At 40.0% G+C, this 27043-nt stretch overlaps 1 protein-coding gene and 2 long non-coding RNA genes across 20 annotated transcripts in view; 2 read left to right on the top strand and 1 right to left on the bottom strand.

Annotated features, from left to right (window-relative positions):
- LOC120397363 overlaps positions 1 to 13575 on the top strand; it is a 37764-nt gene extending 24189 nt beyond the window's left edge. For 3 of the 5 annotated variants that reach the window (XR_005593757.1, XR_005593756.1, XR_005593754.1), the window contains 3 exons: positions 10718 to 10884; positions 11299 to 11563; positions 12212 to 13575. This is a non-coding gene — a long non-coding RNA (uncharacterized LOC120397363). Of the gene's footprint in view, positions 1 to 1278; positions 1856 to 10717; positions 10885 to 11298; positions 11564 to 12211 lie in introns of those variants that run through there. The other 2 variants (XR_005593758.1, XR_005593753.1) reach the window with 2 other exon arrangements.
- Positions 1 to 27043, bottom strand: part of TPK1 (thiamin pyrophosphokinase 1) — a 476657-nt gene that overhangs the window by 112418 nt on the left and 337196 nt on the right. The window lies entirely within an intron of this gene.
- On the top strand, positions 14110 to 16960 carry LOC120397366. The gene is made up of 4 exons (XR_005593761.1): positions 14110 to 14293; positions 14985 to 15023; positions 16658 to 16774; positions 16875 to 16960. It is a non-coding gene; the product is annotated as an uncharacterized LOC120397366 (long non-coding RNA).

The raw sequence follows: 27043 nt of genomic DNA on the forward strand, positions 1-27043 counted from the left end.
TAACTTTTACCCTTGTTTCTGATGTGTTACTCATTTTAGGTGCCATTTTAATAAGAACGCACTAACCGAATAGGGGACAAACACAAAAATACTTGGTGGTGGTAAAGAAAATCTGAGAAACAATTTTCCCTCTGTTAAGTTTCCTAAGTCAAAGGGAACTAATGAAATAATCAGCTGAACATTGGGTGCACTGCTACCCAACTAACATATCAAAGATAACAGGAATGTATAACCTTTGGGGGTGGGCTAGCTCAGTGGTTTGAGCATTGGCCCTCCTAAACCCAGGGTTGTGAGTTCAATCCTTGAGGGGGTCATGTAGGGATCTGGGGCAAAATCAGTACTTGGTCCTGCTAGTGAAGGCAGGGGGCTGGGCTGGGCTCAGCTCAGCTCCATGACCTTTCAGAGTCCCTTCCAGCTCTATGAGATCAGTATATCTCCATATATATTTGTTCAAAACTATGAAAGTTAAATGTGGGTAACAAGTAGAGTATCAAGTTGCAAGCACCTGGGCTTTTAAGTCATTTAAAGTGCCTAAGTGTCACTTCACAAAAACACAGAGGCAAGGACCCTGTCCCAAGGCGCTTATAGAGTAACTTCAACAAATCCAATACAACATGCAAATAATAGAATATATAATATAATTAAGGTGGTTCAAGCACAAAAAGGTGTGCAGACATGATAGGTGCAGAGCTCAGCATAGGCTGACAAAACCAATTTTAGACAGATCTAACGGAGGAAAGGGGATAGGAGTTGGCACATGGCAGTTGAAAGACTGTTCTAAATATAAGGCGGAGTATGGAAAAAAGGCACAAGGTCACAAGGAGGAGGAGACAAAAGATTTAAACAGTTAACAGAGAGGATGCTGGGAAGCATACGAATGAGAAGGGGGGTATCAGTGGAGAAGTAGGAAGTGGATGTTATGGAAAGTGTTGAAGGATGAGGAGTGTGAACTTTAACATGGAAGAAAAACGAAATCAATGAAGAGACCTAAGGACAGAAGTCATGGTCTGAGCAGGAAGGAAGATAGGCCTTAGCAACATCATTTGGGGTAGATTGGAAAGAAAAATAAGGGAGATACAGATGGTCGGGGAGGGTTCTGCAGTAGAGGAGATAATTAATGCATGGACTAGTGTTTCATTAGTGGGGATTCAGAGGGAGAGACAGATTTTAAGGTATTGGGGAGGAAAATGCCTCAATTTGGTGACAACCTATATATAATGAGAGAAAGAGAGGAGCCGGACATGACAAGGAAGTTTTAAGCTTGTGGTTTTTTTTCAGCAGTAAAGGGAAATCGATGAGAGTGTTTATGTGGAAAGATAAATTTAGTTTAGAACAATATGGAGCGTCAGGAGATGAAGGGATATCCAGGAAGACACAGTGAGGACATATGGAAATGTGTGACAGGACAGATGATGAAAGATCATAAATAGAGGAGGCAGATGTAGGAGACAGCAGCATCGAGAGGGATGTGATGGGCAGCTAGTCTTCTGCTTCAACAAGACTCTGCTGTGGAGCCCACAAGGCTCAATATTATCCAATATTCAACACACACAACAAGTTAAGCCACAGACTTCAGTGACAGCAGTATGCAGTTGACACTCTGTTCTATACAATATCAATACTTAGTTCTGCCATGAGTGCAGGAGACTGGACTAGAAGACCTCTTGAGTCCCTTCCAGTCCTACAATTCTCTCTACTTCAAACACATGCAAAGCCATCATCCATCTTGCCCAGTGTCTGGGTGTGGTAGCTCTTTGATGAAGAGTAGATGGCTGAAACTAAATCTGGGTAAGATGGACACAATGGTGACAAAAGAAGTAAATCATTCTGAAGAACTGGCTGAAACCATAACATCATCCTCAAATAAAGGAATCTGTCCTCCAGTCAAAGCTTTGTATTGTGTCAGGGTTCTTCTAGTCTTCCAGCCTTCATCTAGACTCTTCGCTGCTCCCGGACACCCATATGGCATTAACAGTCACAAATGACTTATCAACCTCTGGCTGGCCAAAACATTGCACCCCTTGCTATTGCATGAAGCCCTGGCCACAGTAATGCACACTCAGGCTTGAGTACTGAAGCACTGTATACTTTATATGTTAGACGTGAATGTCCTGAAGAAGTTCCAAATGGTGCACCCACAGGGTAGCAAGTCTTCTGAGTAAAATCAGAATTCATCACCCTGGTGCTCTGCCCACTGCCCTGTCACCCTGTCCAATACAAATTTAATAAATTTGTCTCAGGGATCACCTATTTCCATGACCATGACTTTCCATGGCAGCTTGCCCTTCATCTGTCCCCATTGTGACACTCAAGTGCAGGGAATCAGGAGTTCCTGGGACCTTTCCAGCTACTATACTGACTATGATTCCCACAATATTCTGAACAAAATTTAAGACTGAACTCGTTATATTAGCTTTCTTTCAGTGGCAGCACAACAAAGTCTGAGCACAGCTGTCATTGTGTTATGTAAGGAAAGGGCAGAGAAAAGACATAATAATGCTGAGTACAAAAGATTACCTAAACGACAGGCAGATAGTATTTGAGTCCGTGGGAACAAATTAAATCTCCAAAGTTACAATGTAAATGGAAGAGACGAAGGGAACAACGATTAAACCAAAGAAGAATATGTTTATTTGTTTAAAAGCAAATGTTTTGACAGGAATATTTTAAACAAATTCTGGATCCATTTCTAGTGGTGTGGGATTTTATAAAAACTGTTTTTTTCCAACCTTGAAATTTCCAACCTTGTTGCCAGAATCTTTCTGAATATGATAAAACTTTCTGAAATGAATATCCTTTAAAAATGTAATATTGTAGTATTGGTATAAAGAGGTGTCACAAAGCAAGTGGTTGTGTGATTTGTCAAAGGAATCTATGATGCAGTGTACCAATTGTATCAACATTAATTACACAATGGGGTTAGAGCTGGTCAAAAGTGGGAAATTTTTGTGATTTTTTTTTTTTAATTCTGACCCGCCATAGATGGGATCTTCTTAAATCAAAAAAGAGAAGATCATTTACATCTGCTGTAGCGTCTATTTTAAATTAAATTGATTGATAGTTCTGTGTTACCCTACAATGGATTCAGCTACTGTTTCCCTTCATGATTCTCTTAGAATGGGAGATTCTTAAGAGCACATGCAGAATAAATACGGTGACCACCAACACTGTTACAAGTAGTCTTGTTTGCATTATAAGGTATAATTGTAGCCAGTTAGTTCATTTTATCATTTAATTGTTATTGATGTAGTTAACTCACACATTATATGTAATCAATGTGTGATGAATAGATAAGTAGGACAGGATTAGACAAGTAGAAGAGTGACAAGTATCTAGGAGTAATAGATTTGTATTACAGATATCAGTCGGGTAAGGCAGTAATGCACAGCCCACACTATGTTGGGAAGGGACTCTTCTAAAGTGCTTGGTGGAATGTGTGATCACTAATATTACATGGTGCTGTAATCTCAGGAGAGTCAATTATTTGCTCTTTGCAGATAATTTATATTTTGTATATACAGCGGTGACCACTTAAATGTTTAACCTTGAGGGATACTAAATCTCATTTACTGGCATTCACCACTAGAGGGATTTCATCCCATAGACTTGTCATAAATTGTTTGAGGCAGATGTGTTCATTAATTGGGTCTAATAATCGTTATAATTCACTCTCTCAAGTACCTGGGATTTAATTCACTGTGCAATAGTTCCTTTATTAGGTGTGCCTCTTCTAGGGTAGCACTAGACGTGTAAAGCCCTATCTCACAGACAATTCAAGCAACCGGCACATGCAGTCCCATTAATTTCAATGCAATAGAACTATTTACAGTTGATAGGAAAAATGTGCAGGACTGGGTCCAAAGGTTGGACATTGTTTTGAAGTGCAATACATTTACTATTTTTCAAGTAAAGTGTAGTTAATTTGATCATTTAATCGTGGTGTTGTAGTTAACTCACATGTTATATGTAATCAATGTGTGATGAATAGATAAATAGGACCAGATTATAGGAGTACTAATTGACTCCTGAGATTACAGCATCATGTAACATCAATAATGACACTTTTCACCAAGCACAATAGGTGAGTCCCTTCCAAACATAGGGAATAGCGGGTAAAGTACCTTTCTACCTTTGGAACAGTAATTTTGTCCTCTGCTGTCAAGCCCATATGATGATTGGTGAGTGGTCAGCAATGGTAAGAGGGAAAAATGATGCAATCTTCAGGGGGAAAATATGTTTCCATCAGTTAAACTGCCAGTGGTGAAGACATTACAAATATACACACAAATAAAGTGAAATTACAACACAGTCTGAAGTGAGCAGCATGGTAGATGGGAGTATGAAATAGTTACTATCAGAGGGAACTTGGGAATTCAGTTCTTGCACACAAGAGCATCTTCAGCATTCACAGGTGCCTCATAATTTAACTGTTAATCTGCTGTATGAATGTCCCCTCCAAGCACTCATTTTATTAACCTTTATCTGCCAATTACACATGCACCTACACAACTCTTTTCAGATGACCAGAAAGATACAGAGAGAAGATGCAAATTGGAAGTACAATAACCAAGAATATTGTGTTTCTTCTCAAATTTCCAACTAGCTTTTTATTGGTCCATTGTGACATTTTATCCTTAAGCCTGTGAGTTTGATGTCCTGTACTCAGCAGGCCTATCATTACAGGCTAAGTACAAGTATTAGCATTTCTAGTGATTTCATGCTTAAAAATCAAAACCACTCTAAAGGCCCTAATATTCTGCAATCCCAAAGTGATGAGTATTACAACATAATTTTCCTCACAATCCATTATTTTAGGACATTTAATATTATCATTCAGTCCTTTTTAGTGCAATTCTATGTGGAAGAGTTTAGATAGTCTTTCATCTACATTCATTCTGTCCTTTTCCTATGATACCAGAGATCTGTGTGAGTTAATTCACATGGCAAGGATCTTTTCATATATCTGTGGCACAAATAACTTGCTGTGAGAGCCGAGAGGCTCAATTGCCTCTTCACTGCACTATTAGACCCCTACTTATTGCTGCCAGATGCCTCTGTACCAAGTCAAGATCAGCTAAGCTTCAAAGCGAGTAGATGGTTTCATTGCTTTCTTTGTACGAATATCACATCACATATCAGAAGAAAGAATGCTACAGTGGTTTCAAAATCAAGTTAGCAAATCTGTATTATTCTTCTAAGGAACTATGTCAGGGTTTGGCTACACGTGGTAAACAGTATTCACTTGCTGATCTTAAGCATGATTTAAACAGTTGTGACTGAACTGGTTTGTTTAAGCTTGTTATTAAGCACGGGTTAAACAGAGATGTGGTCAAACTGGATTATTATGAAGCGTGGCCAGCTAGCCTAAATGCAACCAAACCGTTATGATGAGTCAAAAATCAGTCTTCTCTTCTCCAGACTAAACAAACCCAATCTTCCCTCATTGGTCATGTTTTCTAGACCTTTAATCATTTTTGCTGCTCTTCTCTGGACTTTCTCCAGTTTGTCCAGATCATTTTTGAATTTTAATCCTATCCTCCAAAGCACTTGCAACCCCTCCCACTTGGTATCGTCCTATAAGAGTATGCCATTATCTAAATCATTGAAGATATTGAACAGAACCGGACCCAGAACCAATCCTTGTGGGATCCCACTCGTTGTGCCCTTCCAGCATGACTGTGAACAATTGATAACTACTCTCTGGGGATGATTTTCAAACTAGTTATGCACCCACCTTATAGTAACTCCATCTAGGTTGTATTTCCCTAGTTTGTTTATGAGAAGGTCATGTAAGACAGTATCAAAAGTCTTACTAAAGTCAAGATATACCACACCTACTTCTTCCCGCCTATCCACAAGGCTTTTTAACCCTGTCAAAGAAAGCTACCAGGTTGGTTTGACACAATTTGTTCTTGACAAATACATGCTATTATTTATCACCTTATTATTTTCTAGGTGTTTGCAAATTGATTGCTTAATTATTTGCTCCATTATCTTTCCGGGTACAGAAGTTAAGGCGACTGTTCTGTAATTCCCTGGGCTGTCCTATTTCCCTTTGGTCACTTGGTCCCTTTGGTCACATGTCCCTGCAGCCATAACCCAGAGGCTGTTTGCAGCATCCCCAGAAAAGCTTCTCAGTGGGTGATTAGCATTCTAAGACCTATTGTTCTCCCTAATGGCTCTTCCCAACTGGCCATCCAGACTGATTGCATTCTGTCTAGTGGGCATTCCCCAGGTGTAAAAACATTTGTAATAGATCAGTGGCTCTCAAACTTTTGTACTGGTGACCCCTTTAACATAGCAAGCCCTCCCCCTTATAAATTAAAAACTTTATATATTTAACACCATTATAAATGCTGGAAGCAAAGCGGGGTTTGGGGTGGATGTTGACAGCTCGCGACCTCCCCATGTAATAACCTCATGACCCTCTGAGGGGTCCCAACCCCCAGTTTGAGAACCCCTGTAATAGATGCATAGACAACATTCCTAACTTCAGATACAAAAATGATACATGCATACAAATAGAATTATCATATTCAGTAAATCATAACCTTTCAAATGATATTTTACATGACCCATCTTGCATAAAATATCTTAGTTATGCCATAACCATATCATAACCATATCTATGAAGAATATGGGGTGTAGTGTCACAACTACATGTACACCTTTTTGGTTTTACTTCTGGTTCTAGGAAGGAGTAATCTGATGCCCTTGTAGCAGTGCTCTCATCGACAGACCTTGCTTCAAAAAACTGGGATCTTTCCTCTCCCAGCTGACTCTGAAGAGAAGTTACATCTCAGATGTCTGTGCTGAGGATGACTGATTATCCCCAAGTTCCAACCCTGCTAGCATTAAAGACAGAGAGCCCTGTTCCCTAAATCAGGATATATTAAAGACTAGGGTGTCCTGCAGAAGCAGTTTCTTCCCTACCACCATCCCTTTCTCATGTAACAGCAGAGTCAATGCATAGAACATATTCCTTTTGGTAACAAAATGTACAGTGACTGTGGAATTTCTATTAAATATTTGTAGAGCACATGCTGGTACAACTCCCATTCATTTCAATAGGAATTGTATCCACTAATATCAGGAGTGAATTTGATCCTTAGAATCCAGAGCAGAATCCCTGTCACATTAAAATAATTTTAAATGGGCCACATTTGGTCCTAAACTATTTCACAGTGCTGTAAGTGTTACAGTCAAACTTGCACCCTTTCTCAAAGGTCTCTGACGGTCTGAAAGTAATATTTGCATTTTCCTGGCATCCCATTTATCACCACAGCCATAAATCTGAGAGATTATCGCTACAAAATTAAATTGATATATTTAGAGTACCACCAAAAGGTAAAAGAAATTGTATTGGTTTGCAGCAAGGACAACAAAAAGCCCTGACGATATGTAATTGCTTACTGCTTGCTGGACAAGGCGCTGACCGCCTGCACCTGGAAAAAATTAGTATTTAAAAACCTGAATCTACTGACTGACAGCACATCTAAGTCTTAACACTGATTTACACCTCATTTGACTTTTATACACCAAACAGCATTTGCACTCTCAAAATATGTGACCAATAAAGGCAACCAGAATTAAATAATGCTGGACAAATTGCAGAGCAACATGAGGCAAAAAGAAGAACCATTACACAGAAAATATAAAACTAATGATCAATGTAATCACACTTCATGTTGTAACAAAAACCACGTAAGTGTTGAGAGGTTGTAACAAGTAATGTTGCTTATTCTATGCCTTTCATGTGATACTGTAGTGATATATGCTCAGTATACAGAAACTTTTAGCCAGTTTCAAACAGCAGCAGGTTGAAAATAGAGGGTACCTTCCTGGAGAGAAACTAGACTTCAGGTCCCTTGTGTCCAAAAGCAATAAGGACTTTTGATAGGAGACAGGGGCTCTAAATACACAACGCAAAACAAAAGAACAGAGACTGATAAACAGAGACAGGTGAGATTATTCACAGCCTGTGTGTTTCCAAGGTAGGAAAGATAATTTTGACAAGAGCTGTCCAAGTCTAAAGAGGAACAAAACAGTTTCTTCCCAAGAGAGAGGTAGCAATAAAGAGACATTCTGAATAAAATAGGATGGATGGGAAGAGCACATACGGTTGAGTTGTTGAAAGCCTGAAAAGCCAAGCAATAAACTCCACATAACCTGAAGTCAGGGGCGGCTCTAGGAATTTGGCTGCCCCAAGCAGTCATGCCTGCGGGAGGTGCACCGGAGCCGCGGGACCAGCGGACTCCCGCAGGCATGACTGCGGAGGGTTCGCTGGTCCCGCGGCTCTGGTGGAGCATCCGCAGTCATGCCTGTGGGAGGTCCACCCGAGCCGCGGGACCAGCGAACCGTCCACAGGCATGACTGCGGAAGGTCCGCCGGAGCCACCTACCGGGAAAATGCCGCCCCACGCGCGCGCTGGGGTCTGGAGCCGGCCCTGCCTGAAGTACCAGTAACTTCTGGAAAAAAAACTACATGGATGTGCCCAGCATTAAATAGCATATTATCAAGGATCATTTATTAAATAGGATGCAACAAGGAGGGGGCACCCCTGAATTCTGAATTCCTTTGTTCTGAATCTTGTCTGGCTATAGAGGCAGCTTCCCTTTGGAAAATAGGAGTGCTCTTTAACTCATTCTTTCAGCCCATGAAATGAGAAGCCCACTTACACTAGTAGAAGAGATATTAAGCATAACATTTTGAACTGAAATGAAGATTCTGTTTTCTGAGATCCCAGCCAAACACAAATTGTCAGCAGACAGAGTATTCACACAGAGCTGAAGAATTCGCATCCAACGTTGGCTTTAATTTGTTAAGTTCCAAAGACATTATATATTTATATATTATTCTCCAGGTGATGGACTAATTATTTTAATCAAAAAGGCTCAGATTATCATAATCATTTTTAAAGAAGTAATTAAAAATTTTTGAGGCCTCAGTTTTTTGGAGGCCAATCTGATACACCTTAGAGATGCCTGATTTTCAGAGAGCAGATACTTAGCACTTTTTGAAAATTAAGTCACTTTATGGTGTCTCAAGTTGAGTAGTCAAAATCTGAGGCACCAAAATTACTAGTCAATACTGAAAATCTTAGCAAGTGTGTAAATGAGCTATAGAAAGCCTATAATGGCTTAATCACTACATTCACCTTAATTGTATATTTATTTATATTTGAACAATAACTAGTTTTATATTGGATGTGTAGGGATTGAGAATGATTGTTCAGCATTCTGACACCTTGAAATTTATTACGTGAAGTATAGGTAAAGAGGAGTATTGTTATACCAGATGAACACAGCCCATTACTGTTTATAGGTCTAAAGCAACTTATAACTCAAAGAGTTAAATACTTAAAATGACCTCCTAACATCTGAAACAGTAAGAAACTGAAAAAAATCAATTACTTGACTTAATTATTTAAGGATTAGACTCCTGAAGAATTTACCTTTGTTTTTAGCTATGGTTAAACCAGGAAAAAGAAGTTAATTACTTTTAAGTCATACCTGATTAGTGAATTTCAGAAGAAAGGAGAGAAAAAAAGAGTTTAAAAACTATTCTATATGAGTATCTGAGTTTGTAATAGACCTTATCTACAGATGTGGAAAAAATTAATTATGGTTTGTTTTTATTACTGCTGGAGAAATAATTTGGTTTTAAACTAACACTTGAAAAACAATAATGTTCAAATAGTTAAATCTATTCTAAAGTTAGAAGTTGAAATTAACAACAATAAATACTAATGGGCATAACTCTGATTAGCCAGAAGAGGGTCTGTATTAGGGTACTGTGTGAACAAAATTGTCTTTCTAGAATTAGTTGAAGAGAATGAAGATGGATTAATATTGAGTTACATTTGGATTTCTCTCTGTTACTCTGCCACAGCTGCAATCAGTGGGACCTACACGGAGCTATACTTTAAGGCAGTGTCTCTCAACCTTTCAAAAAATTTGTCTTGTGTACCCCTAAATGTCACCTAATTTAAAAACTACTTGCTTATAAAATCGGACAAATACACAAAAGTTTCACAGCACACTATTACTGAACAATTGCTTATTTTCTCATTTTTGCCGTATCATTATAAAATAAACCAATTGTAATCAATATTTCAGTGTATAGTATATAGAGCAGTATAAACAAGTCATTGTATGAAATTTTAGTTTGTACTGATTTCGCTACTGCTTTTTATGTAGCAGGTTACAAAACTAGGCAAATATCTAGATGAGTTGATGTACCCTCTGCAAGACCTTTGCGTAACCCCAGGGTTGCGTAACCCCTGGTTGAGAACCACAGCTCTAAGAGGAGATGGCTGAGGGTATGCGGGTGCATGTTCTCTCTGGGCTTGTATTCACTGCTAAAATGTTGTGGTTTTCACCTTGGGCTTATGGTGCTGACCCACTGAACATACCTTGTGGTAAAAGTGAAGTACCTTGTTTTCACTATGTTTTTACCTCAGGAATTACACATACATTAGTAACTCAAAGGGAAACAACACATCTCTTTTTCAGCAGCAAAAGACGATCCTTGTGATGGCTACTCAGCTTTGGAACTCAGTATCATCCTTGGTCTGTAAAAACCCTAGTTTATTGATTTTTAAGGAATGCTTCTAAATCTACTTCTTAGCGACATGTATTTCAAACAAACTGGTGAGAAAAGCATGAAATAGTTCATTAAAATTGTGTAACCCTTGTCTTTTCCACCTGTTTGACAGGATTTCTGGAGATGGCTGAGCATACTACAGACTAAGCATACTATGGCTGAACAGACTACAGAAGGCGGAAAGGAGAATTTTTGTAGCTAATACAGCTGGCTGGCTGACCTTGAGATCATTCCTGTTCAATTATTTTTTTCCAGTGCTGCTCAGTGTATTATGTTGTTGTAAGATTAAGTGTTATTAATTATTTGTATTACATAGCATTGAGGAGCCCTAGTCATGGATCAGGATGCTATTGTGCTAGGTGCTGTACAACATGATAAGACAGTTCCTGACCCAAAAAGCTTGCAGTCAAGTGTCACGGTACCTGGGTAGGCTGCCCTTTTTGAGACCTCAAAATGTACCCCTTTCAAATAGTAGGCCCATACTTCCACTTCTCTCTGAGATGGTATCCTGCAATCTGGCCACTCTCTAACTGGGTCTCTAGGTTACACCTCCCTGGGTGCCAATTGTGTTATCTAGCAAGTCCAACTGGGCTTGGACCCTGCCAGAATTCTCCTCTGGGAGCCTGTGACACAGAAACTATCCCTGTCAGCTTCCAGATGAGCTGACCACTTCCCCCACTCTGCTTCTACAAGGAACTGCATGCCATCCTCAGCGGCGACCATACCTCCACTGCCAAGAGCCCCGTGGATACTTCGGGGGGACTGGAGGCAGCAGCCAGCAGAGTCAACCCTGAGGACAAAGTGGTGGACAAGGATGTCAAGTTGGACGAGGATGTGGGACAGGCGACAGGGTCATCTTGTGGAGTGGCAAGCCAGGACCTCTTTTTGAATCTGGAGGGGTCTAGCCAGTCCCAGTACTCTGTCTCTAGCACACCTGAGGCAGGAGAGGAGAGCTCCGGTAAGTACTCAGTTTGCTTTTATATTGCACAGCGACATGAGTTAGAGATGTCCTTTATTTTGATACATGGTGCCCTTTGGAGAAGGGATAGAAATTAACAACACTGTTTGCATCTGCTTCTCATTCCTCTGTGCAGCTTTGCAAAAGTTTGTTAATGCACACTGGGATCTCCCAGGAATCCTTCATAGAGATCTCTAGAAAACTTTCCTAAAGGTACTGTGCAATCCTCTGCCAAAGTTTCCTTGGCAGAACTACTTTGTTTCTTCCCCTGATGCAAGAAACTTTGCTGTGCCAATCAGTAATTACTTCTGCAGGACCCAAAGCAGCACACAGGCAAGCAGCATATGGACCCAGTCTAAAGCCACACGCATGCAGGAGATGTACTTTTGCCCACCTCCATGATGCGCTGTGATCCATTCTCAAAACTCCTATCGACAGGTGGTGGCAATTTGCACAGTGGGATAGTTACCCAGGTTGCACTGCTCTCTCAGTCGGTGCTCCACCGACACAAGGAGCATTGTGTGAACAGTCACAAATGATGTAATTACAGAGGTTTATGAGCATTGACATAACTTAAGTTGACTTAACTCTGTAGTATAGACATGGCCTAAGAAATAATCCAACCTTTTCCCAATTTGTCACATCAAGCGTAAGACAAGGAACTACAGCTGGCTACAGACTGACTGACTGGGAACATAAGGAAAGCCTAGAGGTCATGTAAAGAGATCTTTTTCACTTTTATTCAAATCTAAAATCATAAATCAAATATATATCCCCAAACCATGCTGCATTTTAATAAGAATGCTTATATAATGAGCCATATCTATGCTGGTGGCAGGATGGGGAGCAATTGACTGAATGGAACCAGAGAAGGCCTTTAGAAATTACCTGACTGGGTGGGGCAAGTCATCCATTTCTTCTGCTTTTTGAAGGCTTTAGAAAGACACTATGCAGAAGGCCAATGTGCATTTCTAACCTTAGGTCCGACGTACTTGTCAGTCAACACATCCAGGATTTTTTATGCATATGTTAGATCAAAACACCATCTTCCCTCTAAGAAAGGGACATACTTCATTTCAAAAAATAAAATAAAATGTGTTTTTTGGAAAAATACACAGAATAATCATATTTTTGTTATTAGAAAGCCAGTTCAGGAATCCAGGTTTTCTTTGGAAGAGTTTTCCAAAAAGGGTTTCCCTATACTGATACCTCCCTAACGAACCATGATATCACAATACATTGATTCAATTTATAGACTTAATTTCTATTCAACTGCATTAGTGGTGTGATAAACACTTTCCAATTTATAATTCCTATGTAATTAATGCATAACTAGAGTGGTTGAAAGCTAACCAATTGTACACAGTCACTTAACATATTTTCTTATACTTAAGCAATAAGCAGGTGTGGCACGGAGACCCCTTGGAAGACGGTCCCCTGTTCTTTGCAATATCTCTCACCTCAGACTCACTACACCAAACATGTCTCACAGGATATTTATCCATGAAGACCAATATGTAAGGTATCTACAGAAAGCTCATAACTTGTCAAGACTCATAACCATTATGAGATACATATACAGGTAATATTTAAGGAATAATGTATTTATATTCATGTATGCTTTATGGGCTTGGAGTAGAAATTAGTCAGCAGGAGGTAATGTATCTTGGTGGTGGCCTATTCTGGCAAGGGGGAGTTGTCACCTCACCCTGTTTGGCCAGTGGGACGATGCAAGGCTCAGTTGTTCAACTTCACACAATACTAAGACTTTGAATGGGAAACCATCAGAAGCAAGGACAAATAATCAAATCACTTACAGGTAAAAAAGAAACTTTACAACAAGCCAGGAGTTTGCACCTTGTGTGAACAAAACAAAAGGTTGTTTTCAGTATAACACGGAGGGAGAAGCCATTTCCTCAGGGCCGGTGCAAGGATGTTTCACACCCTAGGCGAAACTTCCACCTTGCGCCCCCCACCTGAGGTAGCTCCCCCACTCCGCCCTGAGGCATCCCCCCCCCGTGGCAGCTCCCCCCCTCTGCCCTGAGGCGCCCCCCTTGCGGCAGCTCTCCACCCTGAGGCACCCCCCCCCCCCGCCCCAGCTCACCCCTGCTCCACGCACGAACACCTCGAGCACGCCGTGGCTGCTTCACTTCTCCCTCCTCCCAGGCTTGCGGCACCAATCAGCTTAGGAGAAGTGAAGCAGCCAGGGCGTGCTCGGGGAGGAGGCAGGGAGGGATGAGCTGGGGTGGGGAGTTCCCCTGTGTGCTGCCCCTCCCGCCCCTTACTTGCTGCAGGTGGCCCTCCCCTGCCCCAGCTCCCTCTGCCTAAATGCTGGCGGGGACCGGGGCCGGCTGACGCTGTCGCTGCTGAAGAAAATGGCGCCCCCCCAAATGCCAGTGCCCCAGGCGACCGCCTAGGTCGCCTAAATGGTTGCACTGGCCCTGCATTTCATTGACGAAATCCCTTGAGGAAGGGAGTGCTTTCATGAAGGTTTGAATCCTGGTTCTTGATAAATGGACGGAACTTTAGGGAGGAAATCTACTGGATTAGATAGGAAAGTTAACTATTGTTACCATTTACTTTAATCAAACTCTCATTTCTAGTTAAATCCTCATTCTCTTTTAAATAAACCTTCTTTTGTTTTATTACAAGTGCTCCCCGGTGTTGTGTGGTTTACAAGGTAAAACTGGAGTACACTGCACCTCTGGGTGCGGAGGATCTGGAATTTATGTGAGTAGCCAGTTTCAGAGACTGGGATGGTACAGGGGAACGATTCAAAGGGATTTGGGAATTGAGCTGATCCTATTGTTAACCGGCAAAGTGAAGTCAGGGTTAGCAGAGCCCAACGGAGATGCTTAAGTGGCTGATAGGCTGGTGATGTGAGGGAGCTGACACCCAAACACCATAGGTAAGATTCCTTCTTGCTGGAGACAGGGAGAAACAAGGTGCCTCACAGTCCTAGGTACCCCAAAAACTGTCACTGCAGGATGTTACATATCAGCATTTATTAGACATAGCTACTTGGCTAACAAGTTACTTCAAGCAACCACTGCTACAGGGTTCTATTGGTCAGTATGAATTTACTAACTAGTTTCATTTTGATATTTGAAATTAATTAAAAATAGAACTTCCAATTAAAATATCCTGAATTAAGTCAATCCAACTAATTAGCAGGAGACATGGTGTCTCTTTCTTTAAAATATAGACCTGTGTCAAGAATTAAATTTAAAACGACAATTAGTAAGATGAAATATCTGAATTGTTATCAATTCCCCTATAAGCACAATGAAATTTCTACATTTTGGTCTTTTAAAATGTCTAAATCCAAATTCAAATTAAGATTTGGAAAGGGATCATATATACAATGAAAGAGTATATAAAATGTAACCAATTTTCATAGCTCTCTTACTCCTTATTTCAGATCAAAGTTGTGATCAGATGTGGTCAGCTGGGACATAAGGTAGCAAAAGTTTGCTTTCTCAATTGGTACAGTTATTTTCCCCTCCTTTCCTCTTCTACTCCATTAAAATTTTCTGTTGATAGTTTTAGGATAGCATTTTATCAGCCTCAAGGAGCAATAAATCCTTTGGAGTATTTCAGCTGGTTTTGAGGAAACCCTACTTCTGATAAGAGAGATGCCACTGTCTTGTCACTATCTGCAGGGGCGACTCCAGGCCCCAGCACACCAAGCACATGCTTGGGGCGGCACGTTGCGGGGGGTGATCTGCCGGTCGCCGGGAGGGTGGCAGGTGGCTCCAGTGGACCTCCCGCAGGCGTGCCTGTGGAGGGTTCGCTGGTCCCGCGGCTTCGGTGGAGCATCTGCAGGCACGCCTGCGGGAGGTCCACCGGAGCCGCGGGACCAGCGGACCCTCCGAGGTCCACTGGAGCCGCAGGACCGGCGACTGGCAGAGCGCCCCCCGTGGCGTGCCGCCGTGCTTGGGGCGGCAAAATGGCTAAAGCCGCCCCTGACTATCTGTTATCCTCCTGCCCAGAATCCCCCATAAAAGTTCTAAGAAGAATGAGAAGAGAGTGTTAACCTACCATACTTTCATTTTTTATCATCATGGATCCCATTTTCCAAATGGTTCCACTCCCCACCCTTACCAGAGTCAAAGAGTCTACCAAAATAAATGTTGCATTGTTCCAGGACCTCCTTGTTCCATATGTTAGAGACAGTATTCATGTAAAATCAAAATAGAAGAGAAATACCACTTAACAACTTTAGATTACTAACATGCAATACAACAACTGTAACCCACCTAGAATCAACCCCATATTGGCTAACAGAAGATTAGAAGCTTGGACTTGTGAACTACTCTTTTGGTGTTATTACTGTGATCATGCTGCAGTGAAATGGGCTTTAGAACATAGGAATTACCTTGCTCAATCTTAATTCTCTTTAAAAGACTGAAGAGCATAGGTCTCCACTGGCGTATTCTCTAACATAACTCTGGTTCCAAGTGCAGACACAGCTAGACAAAGGGAACTTTATTATCTTGATGCATGGATAAGAACATAGTATAAAGACCCTTACTATTAAGCACTAGGGAACTTTTTGAGGAAGAAACCTGAGTGTTCCTCCACACCTATCAGCTGTCCCCCCAGCTCCTGCTTTCAATAATGCTCAAATATTTTTTGGCTTAAACTACTGGTGTTCCTGATCAGGAAAAGGCTATTGAGTATCCAGTAGTGAAAGAGAGCCAATGAAATATAATACAAAGGTGTTAATAACTGATTTCAGCTACTTGCATATAAACTAGTCAAGTGTCACAACAGGGTAAGATTGAGGGAAGCAATTTCTTGAAACCTTAAAATGATTGCTGTTGCAGATGAACTGTTCTATAATGGCCTATGGATACTGAATGTTGACCTGCTTACTGGAAAGTTTACAATATATTAGTTTAGTTTAATAGTGGGCTGTAAGGAAAATCTGCAGGAAGAGCCCAGTGGCTCTAAATAAGCCACTCATTAGTAAACACTTAAGGCTTAAGAGTCAATGCTCTATTAGCTGGGGTAGGGGTGGCAGCCAAAAGCCTGGGAATTGACAAGAAAAAGGGACTCGGGCTGAGTTACAAGGACTCTCTCTCTCTCCAGAGCAGGGGCTGTGGCTGGGTTGCTGTTGGGAAACCAGACTGTTAGACAGGCATCCACTGGAGTATCTGAAGAAGCTAGGACTGCCTCGGCCACCACCGCAGGATGAAAGGGCTTTAGGTAAGAGACGTACCTGTAGACCGCTGCTTTAAAATCCTGTCTCTCTAAATGCTCAACCCTTCCGCCCCCATAGTTAAAGCAAACAATACTTTGTTTGCAGAAGCCTGTCTGGCCTTTATATACACCACTGGTCACAGACTCCCAAAGGGAAGAACTGCACATGACAAACCCAGTCGGACCTGCCAGGTAACCACAGTTGATAAACAGGGTACTGTAGCCCAGGGCTTGGCCTAAAAGTGGAAGAACTGCATGATTCTACCCCAGGAGAGGTAAAGGCTTGAGAGGCCCAGCAACAGAAGGGACACACTCAGAGATCAGGAAGGGAAGAGAGGTGTAAATAATTGCTACTTGGAACCAGTCGCTTTGCGACACACAAAAGCTATTCTTGACTTATTCCTAAAGAGCCTAAAGTTGGTTCAAGGAGTAGATGTAGTTGACCACAATATAATAAAAGTAAACATCTCCAGGAATGACCACAATGAAACTAAACTCTTGTATTCTGGAGTCACATTGCTAAACATACTCAGTCATGTATATTGATTTAACAACATATCATTGACACAGCCATTTATGCCACCTTTGATTTACAAAAAAAAGTGGGACAAATTCAGTCAGGCTTACTATGATAGTGCCTAAAGGCCAGCAAGAATTGGGCCCCATTGTTCTAGGCGCTGCACCATCACTGAGTAGCAGGCAGTTCCTGCCCTGAAGAGCTTACTATGTAAATGGGCAAGACAGACAGAGGATCGGGGAAGAGGTAGAACATACAAGTATGTTAGTGCCATTTATCTGGGGGGTATGGATTCAGTTAGGAGGGGATAAGATAAATGGAAAGAAAATGGAAGGGAAGAAGGGAGAAGGACAGGATAGGGGAGAAGAGGGTAAGAGGCGCAGGTGAGGAGTGAACCTGAGGTGAAAAGACTGTGATGGATGGGGAGGGTTGGTGCAAACAGCCAATAAGGACAGGGTAGAGAAAGTCCAGTCAAAACTATAGAAAGTTCTCTGACTGTTCAAAGGACCACAGGTCTCTGCTTTGGCTGCTTGTGCTCCTACTGGCTGGAATCTCTGGTTGGCTTCTTTCTGCAGTCCTGATTGACTTGAACATTCTGCTTTACCCAGTGCTAGCTTTTTCTTTTATTCCACCTTAGCTCGGGGGTGAATAGAAACCAGCAGCATACAGTTAAACATGCAGTCTCCCACACTGCAAAGAACTGCATTGTTGAAAAAAATATACTAAGAACTTAAGCTTTTGAGGAAGGGACTGTCATTTATTACATATTTGCAAAGCACCTACCACAATGTAGCCCAAATCCAGGTGTGGCCTTTAGAATACACACCATAACATAAATGTTTAATTATAAAATGAAAAGGCATATTATTTACTATTAAGAATCCCAAAACTCACTTTGCAATCACAATTGTAATAATCAGGTAAAATAGACCAGAGATCAAATGGGAAGAAAGAAAAACAAAACAAAAACAAACTACGAACACACACTCAAGCAAACAAACCCAGAATCGTCCATTCTTCTGACATGGTTTATATTGGCTACCAGACCCGAGATGGTCCTGAGCTGCATAGTTCAGATAACAGATATTAGTATCTGTATTTTAAGTTGGAGGGTGTTTAAAAGCCATGGTTAAAGTTTGGCCAGTTAGCGATATGAAGCCACCATAAAGTTCAGATCCCTTTCTGGATCCAAAATTTCCCCAAACTTTGTTGGCAGTAAGACTCTGGGTTTTCGTAAACGTCTCTCTCTATACCAGACATTCATAAACCTGGAAAACATGTCACTATACAAGCTATAAAGAGCTATAAAGATATTTTATTTAAAACATGGAGTTATCTTGAGAGAAAAGTTTGGGATTTTTTTAAGTGAGAAAATTTGAGAGTTTACGAAACTGTGAATTCCCCATATTTGAATTAATAGTTTTGTCTCTTTTACATATGTATTGGGTGGATAATATTTTATGGAGACATTTTCTCCTACCTGCAATTTCTAAAGTTTGCAGCTGCTGCCATCCAAACAGGAACTATATTATATAGCCCAGTGATACTCACACTGAGGCTCGCGAGCTGCAAGTGGCTCGTTAATGTGTCCATCTAAGTTATTAACCAATCACAATGTTTTTACTATGTTATTAATGTTTTTATTATGTTATTAGTAAAAAATAACAGTACTTGGTCAGTCATTTTGCTGTGAGAATAATATAAAAATTAAATATTTCCCGTCATATTGTTTAAATACAAATATATAGTGCTATCGTAAATGAAACAATGAATTCTCACCATTGTGGCTCTTTTGGATAATGATGATCACTAATTTGGCTCTTGAATCACTGAGGTCTGAGTATCACTGATATAGCCAGTCCTACAATCTCCTGAGATGTTGATTTGTCTTCACTCTAGAAAGATATTCATTACAGAAAATTCTCTCTCAAAGTACACTTGGGAATATCTGCTATAAGTCTACTGGTAGTTCTGTTTTGAAAAGGGCTTCATTGTGTGTGCATGGTTCTTTTGTTTTTTTAACGTCGAAGTTAATAGTTGCTTCAGAACTGGTATCTTTTTTTCCTCTTGCTGTCTTTGCAGTTTTCTTATCAACCACATAATGCTTAGTCTTTGTATTATTAATACTGTATATTCCTTCGGCAATTTCCATCAAAGCAGCTGGCAATTCTGTCCAAAAATTTCAAACACTCAAAAAAGGTTTTCTAGCAAGAAGTTGAAAAACAAGGGAAGAGAAAGACCTAACACAACATAACAAATCATAAGCTATTACCCTGACCTAGAGTTACTGAATGCATATATCAAAGGAAATTGACTGATTCCTTGAATGTCACAGTTAAAATGCTATGTTTTCTTTCAGCACGTTATATGTCGGCAGCTTAAGATTCAAAGTTTAAAATGCCATTTTGTTACTTAAGACTTGTATTCTCTTAACATCCTATGGGCTGATTCTGTCTTTTGATCCAATCTGCAGTTCTGTAGTTTGGGATTTTTTTTTTTAAACTCCCAAACACTTTGGGCCAGATTTCTAAAGCCTGCTCTCTCTTTCAGTATCTGCCATTTGTAGGCATAAATAATTGCGGACACAATTCAGTTCATTTAGACATTTAAATACTTTATTGTAATAGGTCAAGAATTTAAATACATAAATAGCCAAAACTGCACAAACAGAGAGGCCTGGACAGGGCTGGGCTGAAGACCAGCCCTTTACACAGCTCTCTTCAGGGCCTGATCCAAAGCCAATTGAAAGCAATGGGAGTCTTTGCACTGACTTCAATGGATTTTGGATTAGGCCCTTGAGGGGATTCCTCACAACTTGCTCACAAAATGTTTGGCCAACTAGCAGTCTCTCATCTGCTTCAAGGCCTTAGAGATATGCATGTCTTTTACATCTAGGAGAGATTTTAAACAAGATCGTTTTTCTATATTCCACCATCAGGAGCAGGACTATCCGGTGCAATTTATTAGATAATATCTCTAAACCCAGGCTGGCCTTTTCATATATAACTTCCGTATAGTGTAAGAAGTGGCATTTGGCAAGTTACCACAGAATGAAATCAGATACTGCAGTTTTCCTCTATATTCAGAATAGGAGCTGTGAGATAAATGGAGAAGTAACTGCTGGCTTTTTTAATGGCAAACACTGTAAAAAAATGCAAAACTGGCCACTTAGGAACCCTACAAAGGATATGAGATTACGCATGCAGGAATTTTGATCCAAAAACTGTTGACTGTATTACACTAATCCATGGGTAACTATATATATCCATACATATATTTCTTTAAAAACTGTGACCATTGTAACAGAAATAATTGTCCTCATTTAAAAAAGGCTGAATATAATGCAGTACCAGTAAATTAAATTACTCTGCAGTATGTAAAAATGAAACACATGCTAGATGCTGAACTGGCTGATTTATACGTAATGACCCATACCACACATGGAGCTTAAACACAGGTTATATTTGCTAGAAGCATAGATATTTACCCCCTGTGCATAACCAGATAGATCTTAAAGCACAAGAGAATCACACATGGTGTATAATCACACACCCCTTAAGAAATGCAGCCATTTTTGTCTTGTGTACTCTTTGCATCTAAAAGAACAGAAATCTACCCTTATTTCTTCTCTTTCACAGCATAAGTCTTCTGTCTTTCATACAAAGAATAGGTGAATGAAAGAGTGAGAAGGCTTAACAGGAGTCGAAGGCAGACCTCACCATAGGGACGTGATTTTAACAAAATAAATTTCTTGGTTAAGAGACACAAGGTGTGTGAGACAATATCTTTTATTGGAGCAACTTCTGTTGGATCAGGTCCAATAAAAGTGAGGGGTGGGGGGAAAATAAGTCAATCTTCGGCTCCAGTATGAAGTGTATGGCCATTACTCAGTTACCTGTTAATGTTTAACTCCAACAATCTTCCCTGTAAACCATGATAATGACTTCTGCAACTACTGGCACAGAGGCAGTGTCAGTTTGAGTGAAACAGCATTGCACATAATTATGCAACACAACTAAAATCCAATAGGCTGCAGGCCAAACCTTTGTTCCAGTGTAATCAATGGGACTTTTATCACAGTCTTCAATGGGATGAAGGTTAGATTTTGTCGCTTTAAGTAGCTCCTTCCAGAACTTGCAGATTTCAGCTGCTACAACATCCACTGCAGTGACTTCAGCATGTTGAAGTGGGCTAAGATTAATGGGTGGGTGAGTGAATGCCCCAGCTACATAAATTACACAGTCTCCTTCCCGTCCCTCCCCCGCACATTAGGGTTGCAAAGGTTTTATCATCATCTCCAGACTCAGCTTATAGAAAATGCTGCCACTTTTCTTCCTCCCAGACACAAAGAGCTCAACCCCATCTATAGCGCCAATGGTTCCCCATTAATTTAAGGCATGATGCAAAGCCTGTTCAAGTCAATGGACTGGGTCCCAGAACAAAAATGCCGTCATTGTTCTAAAACACTCCATGGAATTACTCTGCTATCTTTCCTGGTCACTGCCCTCACCTAAAACTGGACTGCTCTCTTTCCCTCCATGTAATCTCAACACTGTTGATGTAAGATACCATCCCTCTGCAGCTCTGGTATCTGCACAGAACAGCCTTCCTCCATCTCTCACATCTTCAACTCTCCATCCCATTTAAAAACGAAAAAATCAGCTGAAAAAATACCTTTTCTCCCTTGCCTATAAAATACCTCTTATTTTTTCCTCGCTCTACCGCAAAGTGTGTTGGGTGCAATTTGTTTGAAAGACAATGTGCAAAATAATGTTGCCAGGGACTCGGTTACTATAAATTCTACAAGAGAGATGCAGCCATTTTGAAGAGGCAGGCTTTTTCTTGACACAATACTGTGTCATCACTAGGCCAGTATGACCTCTGATGCAGCTGCAACTGTTCTAATTTCTTTTTTAACTAATAAAAACGAAATCTTACAGAACTCATTCCAATACTTTGTTACAATAATTTATTTGTAATTACATAGATGGTAAGTCACTGGCTAAACCAGAGGACAGTCCTTGATTTAACCACCACAATTTTTTCCGAAATGGAAGATCCTCATAGAGACATCCCTGTACAATTAAAAAAACAGCTAAGTACAAGTGCCGTAGGTGTGAGCCATTTACGATTATCTCCTCTACTCCTCACCTCCCTGCCTTTAGATTATCTACTCATTTTTTAAAAAGGCACCAAAAGATCCTCTTCCTGTAGTTATCTAAGCAGTTCCACAGTACATGCCTTAGGGAGAGAAAAAAACAAAACAAAACAGAATTTGAATGATTCCACTGACTCATATTCAAACTATAGAAAACTGCTTCTGAATGCAAAGGGTGTACATTAACTGATGTACCTTACACTTCCTTGCAGATTGGGGGTCTACACTACTTCTGCCCTAGTGTAAATAACTACCATAGAAAGGCCCCATCTCTGAGAAGTACAGCACTTCTGTAACTCTCACTAATTCTTAACCTCTTGGGATCAGCCCCTTTGGATGTTGCACTTCAGTTCTTCATCCCATAGGTGGAAGGATGAGAGGTATCAGAATTAAGCAGGTTAGTTTAGGCCACTGGCATCAGTTATAATTAGACTTGGAAGAATTAGATTTATATAGGCAAATGTCAGTAGATGTCAATTTCACCATATATAAACACACACAGCGAAAAAAATTATAGATAGGCTTGAAAATGTATCTGAGTTTCTGAGTTTAAGGATACTTTTTTTTCCCTTTCATATTTTGACATGTGAAGTTGACAATGTGATTTTTAATGGTTATACAGCTTTAACTTTTTGAATCTCACCATCTACTGTCACTAAATAATTATTGTCTGACTCTCTTCTTGTCTGACCTCCCTCCCCAATTTTTTCCCCCCACCACTGTGAAAATTTAAGGTAGATTAAAAAAATATATAAACATTGAGATCTGTCAAAATTATTAAAAATAAAAATTGAATTATGCAAAGTATAGTTATAATTATGCTTGCAACTGACAGCTGTGTGACTGCTATGATGTGGTAATTCTGGCATCCTATTTACATTTAATTAATAGTCATTTGAGGGGTTACCATACAAAATATTTTCATTTGAATACAAAGGGACATCTTTCAAAAGACACTTTATTAATTCTTTTCATAGCGCAAGTTTGAATTCTGCCTAATATTTAAATATGAGAATGAAGGTCAAAAAGGAATATGTCTTGTTAGTCAAAGTTACTGAACCAAGGCCATTACATTAATTATTATGGAATGTATACCACCATTAGGAATTAAGATTGAAATAAAAATTAACAAGGATAGGCAAATGAATGTACGAAGCATTTCTCTGAAACCAAACTCTCTTTGTAGTCTTTGCTCTGACAATCATTAGTTTCTAAGCAAGGTAAGCACTCTTGATTGTTAACTTGACATTTTAGAAAAATAGTCAGCAGCATAAAAGCCCCAGAACCTCTCCAGTCAAACCTTATTTTAGTACAACAGTTAGTGTTACAACTTGATGGACACAGTATCAGCATATACAAAATCTTTTCCCTGAACGGTTTGCCTGTTTTCCTTGTATTTTCCTACAATTTCTTTTTGATGTCTAATGATATCATTTTATTAATACCAGAATCAATTTGTGCTTTCAAGATGTGTTTCTCACCCTTCTTTTTCCCACATAAATATGGGAAAGTGCTTAGTTAAGCCAGTTATCTTTGAACGCCCAAACACAACAAGCAACTGAATTTTTTAAAAGACCAAAATATGAAATTGTGTATGTGGGGTCTCTTTGCTTTCATTGGGAGATGCAAGTGCACTTGACCTATATTCTTTTAGGCACATATTTTCTTCTCGACATGTAGTAGGAAGATGGCCTGAAACACAAGCCCATGTATCAAAGGCCTGGTATGAGGCCTGACCTAAAGTAATCAAAACTTTGCTGATATAAAGCAAAGTTAAATTGTGAGCAAGAGGCAGGCTCTGCTCACAGAATTTGGCAAGCATAGGGCTGATTCTGCAAAAACACATATTCCTAAGAGGTCCTAGGCACAAAACACTCATGCAAGCACATTCCAGAAGGCTGGTACCACAACACCCCAATAAATGCATTCCCCAAAGATCACAGGAACTTGCTGACCCATCTTAAGGCATACGGTCGGGATGACAGCATGATGAATAGAGATGTTTTGATTGCCGCTGGGGCGGAGGTGGTGCCAGGCGGGCCTGAGCAGCAAAGTGTGTGTGTGGGGGGGGAACAGCTGCAGCTGGAGGGAAAAAAAAACCAAAAACCTGAATTTGGGGTTAGAAAAGTGGGGGCGTCTTATACATGGGGGCGTCTTATACATGGAAAAATACGGTAAATAACTACCATAGAAAGGCCCCATCTCTGAGAAGTACAGCACTTCTGTAACTCTCACTAATTCTTAACCTCTTGGGATCAGCCCCTTTGGATGTTGCACTTCAGTTCTTCATCCCATAGGTGGAAGGATGAGAGGTATCAGAATTAAGCAGGTTAGTTTAGGCCACTGGCATCAGTTATAATTAGACTTGGAAGAATTAGATTTATATAGGCAAATGTCAGTAGATGTCAATTTCACCATATATAAACACACACAGCGAAAAAAATTATAGATAGGCTTGAAAATGTATCTGAGTTTCTGAGTTTAAGGATACTTTTTTTTCCCTTTCATATTTTGACATGTGAAGTTGACAATGTGATTTTTAATGGTTATACAGCTTTAACTTTTTGAATCTCACCATCTACTGTCACTAAATAATTATTGTCTGACTCTCTTCTTGTCTGACCTCCCTCCCCAATTTTTTCCCCCCACCACTGTGAAAATTTAAGGTAGATTAAAAAAATATATAAACATTGAGATCTGTCAAAATTATTAAAAATAAAAATTGAATTATGCAAAGTATAGTTATAATTATGCTTGCAACTGACAGCTGTGTGACTGCTATGATGTGGTAATTCTGGCATCCTATTTACATTTAATTAATAGTCATTTGAGGGGTTACCATACAAAATATTTTCATTTGAATACAAAGGGACATCTTTCAAAAGACACTTTATTAATTCTTTTCATAGCGCAAGTTTGAATTCTGCCTAATATTTAAATATGAGAATGAAGGTCAAAAAGGAATATGTCTTGTTAGTCAAAGTTACTGAACCAAGGCCATTACATTAATTATTATGGAATGTATACCACCATTAGGAATTAAGATTGAAATAAAAATTAACAAGGATAGGCAAATGAATGTACGAAGCATTTCTCTGAAACCAAACTCTCTTTGTAGTCTTTGCTCTGACAATCATTAGTTTCTAAGCAAGGTAAGCACTCTTGATTGTTAACTTGACATTTTAGAAAAATAGTCAGCAGCATAAAAGCCCCAGAACCTCTCCAGTCAAACCTTATTTTAGTACAACAGTTAGTGTTACAACTTGATGGACACAGTATCAGCATATACAAAATCTTTTCCCTGAACGGTTTGCCTGTTTTCCTTGTATTTTCCTACAATTTCTTTTTGATGTCTAATGATATCATTTTATTAATACCAGAATCAATTTGTGCTTTCAAGATGTGTTTCTCACCCTTCTTTTTCCCACATAAATATGGGAAAGTGCTTAGTTAAGCCAGTTATCTTTGAGCATTAAACACAACAAGCAACTGAATTTTTTAAAAGACCAAAATATGAAATTGTGTATGTGGGGTCTCTTTGCTTTCATTGGGAGATGCAAGTGCACTTGACCTATATTCTTTTAGGCACATATTTTCTTCTCGACATGTAGTAGGAAGATGGCCTGAAACACAAGCCCATGTATCAAAGGCCTGGTATGAGGCCTGACCTAAAGTAATCAAAACTTTGCTGATATAAAGCAAAGTTAAATTGTGAGCAAGAGGCAGGCTCTGCTCACAGAATTTGGCAAGCATAGGGCTGATTCTGCAAAAACACATATTCCTAAGAGGTCCTAGGCACAAAACACTCATGCAAGCACATTCCAGAAGGCTGGTACCACAACACCCCAATAAATGCATTCCCCAAAGATCACAGGAACTTGCTGACCCATCTTAAGGCATACGGTCGGGATGACAGCATGATGAATAGAGATGTTTTGATTGAACCTACAGGTACAAGGCAATGAGTGGTGCCCTAAAACGTCAGAGGGTGACACCCTGATATGTCAAGGGTAATATGTAACTTGTTTGTATTGGTGTATAAAGAGGTATCGCAGAGAGAGAGTGTCTTTGTCCAGCCAAGGGGGCAGCGGAAAGTCCCGCCACTGACTGAGCTGCATCCATTGTCATGGGCATAAATGTGCTAGTATAACTGTAGACATTGATCTGGGGAGCTAGGACTGTGCTTTGCTGACAATAAACCTGACCAAGCGCCTTTGCACCTTAAGGGATTTTGTAGTTCCCTCGAGATCTGCTGTGCCAGCTATCTGCGCAGAGCTGGGACTGCACACAGGGAGAAAACACTCGCAGCCGAACATCTGACAACACGACATACAACTCATATTGAACACACAGAAAACAGGTTTGTTTCAGAGCTTGGACAAAAAAGTATTTTTATTTTACCAGCACTATACCACAGTTAATCATGTGAATGTTTTTTTTTCCCTTATAAAAACCTTCTTTAAAGTGCTTATTTCTAGACCACAAAAATTTGCTTCAAGCAGAGATATGCAGAAGTTAATGTTCCTAGCTTCTGTCAGAAAAAATGAGGTACTTTCCCATTCTTAAGTCATTGGTGCTAGTGGGTTCAGGTTAGTTTAGT

This window comes from Mauremys reevesii, linkage group 2 (assembly GCF_016161935.1).
Source record: "Mauremys reevesii isolate NIE-2019 linkage group 2, ASM1616193v1, whole genome shotgun sequence".
Lineage (NCBI taxonomy): Eukaryota > Metazoa > Chordata > Testudines > Geoemydidae > Mauremys > Mauremys reevesii.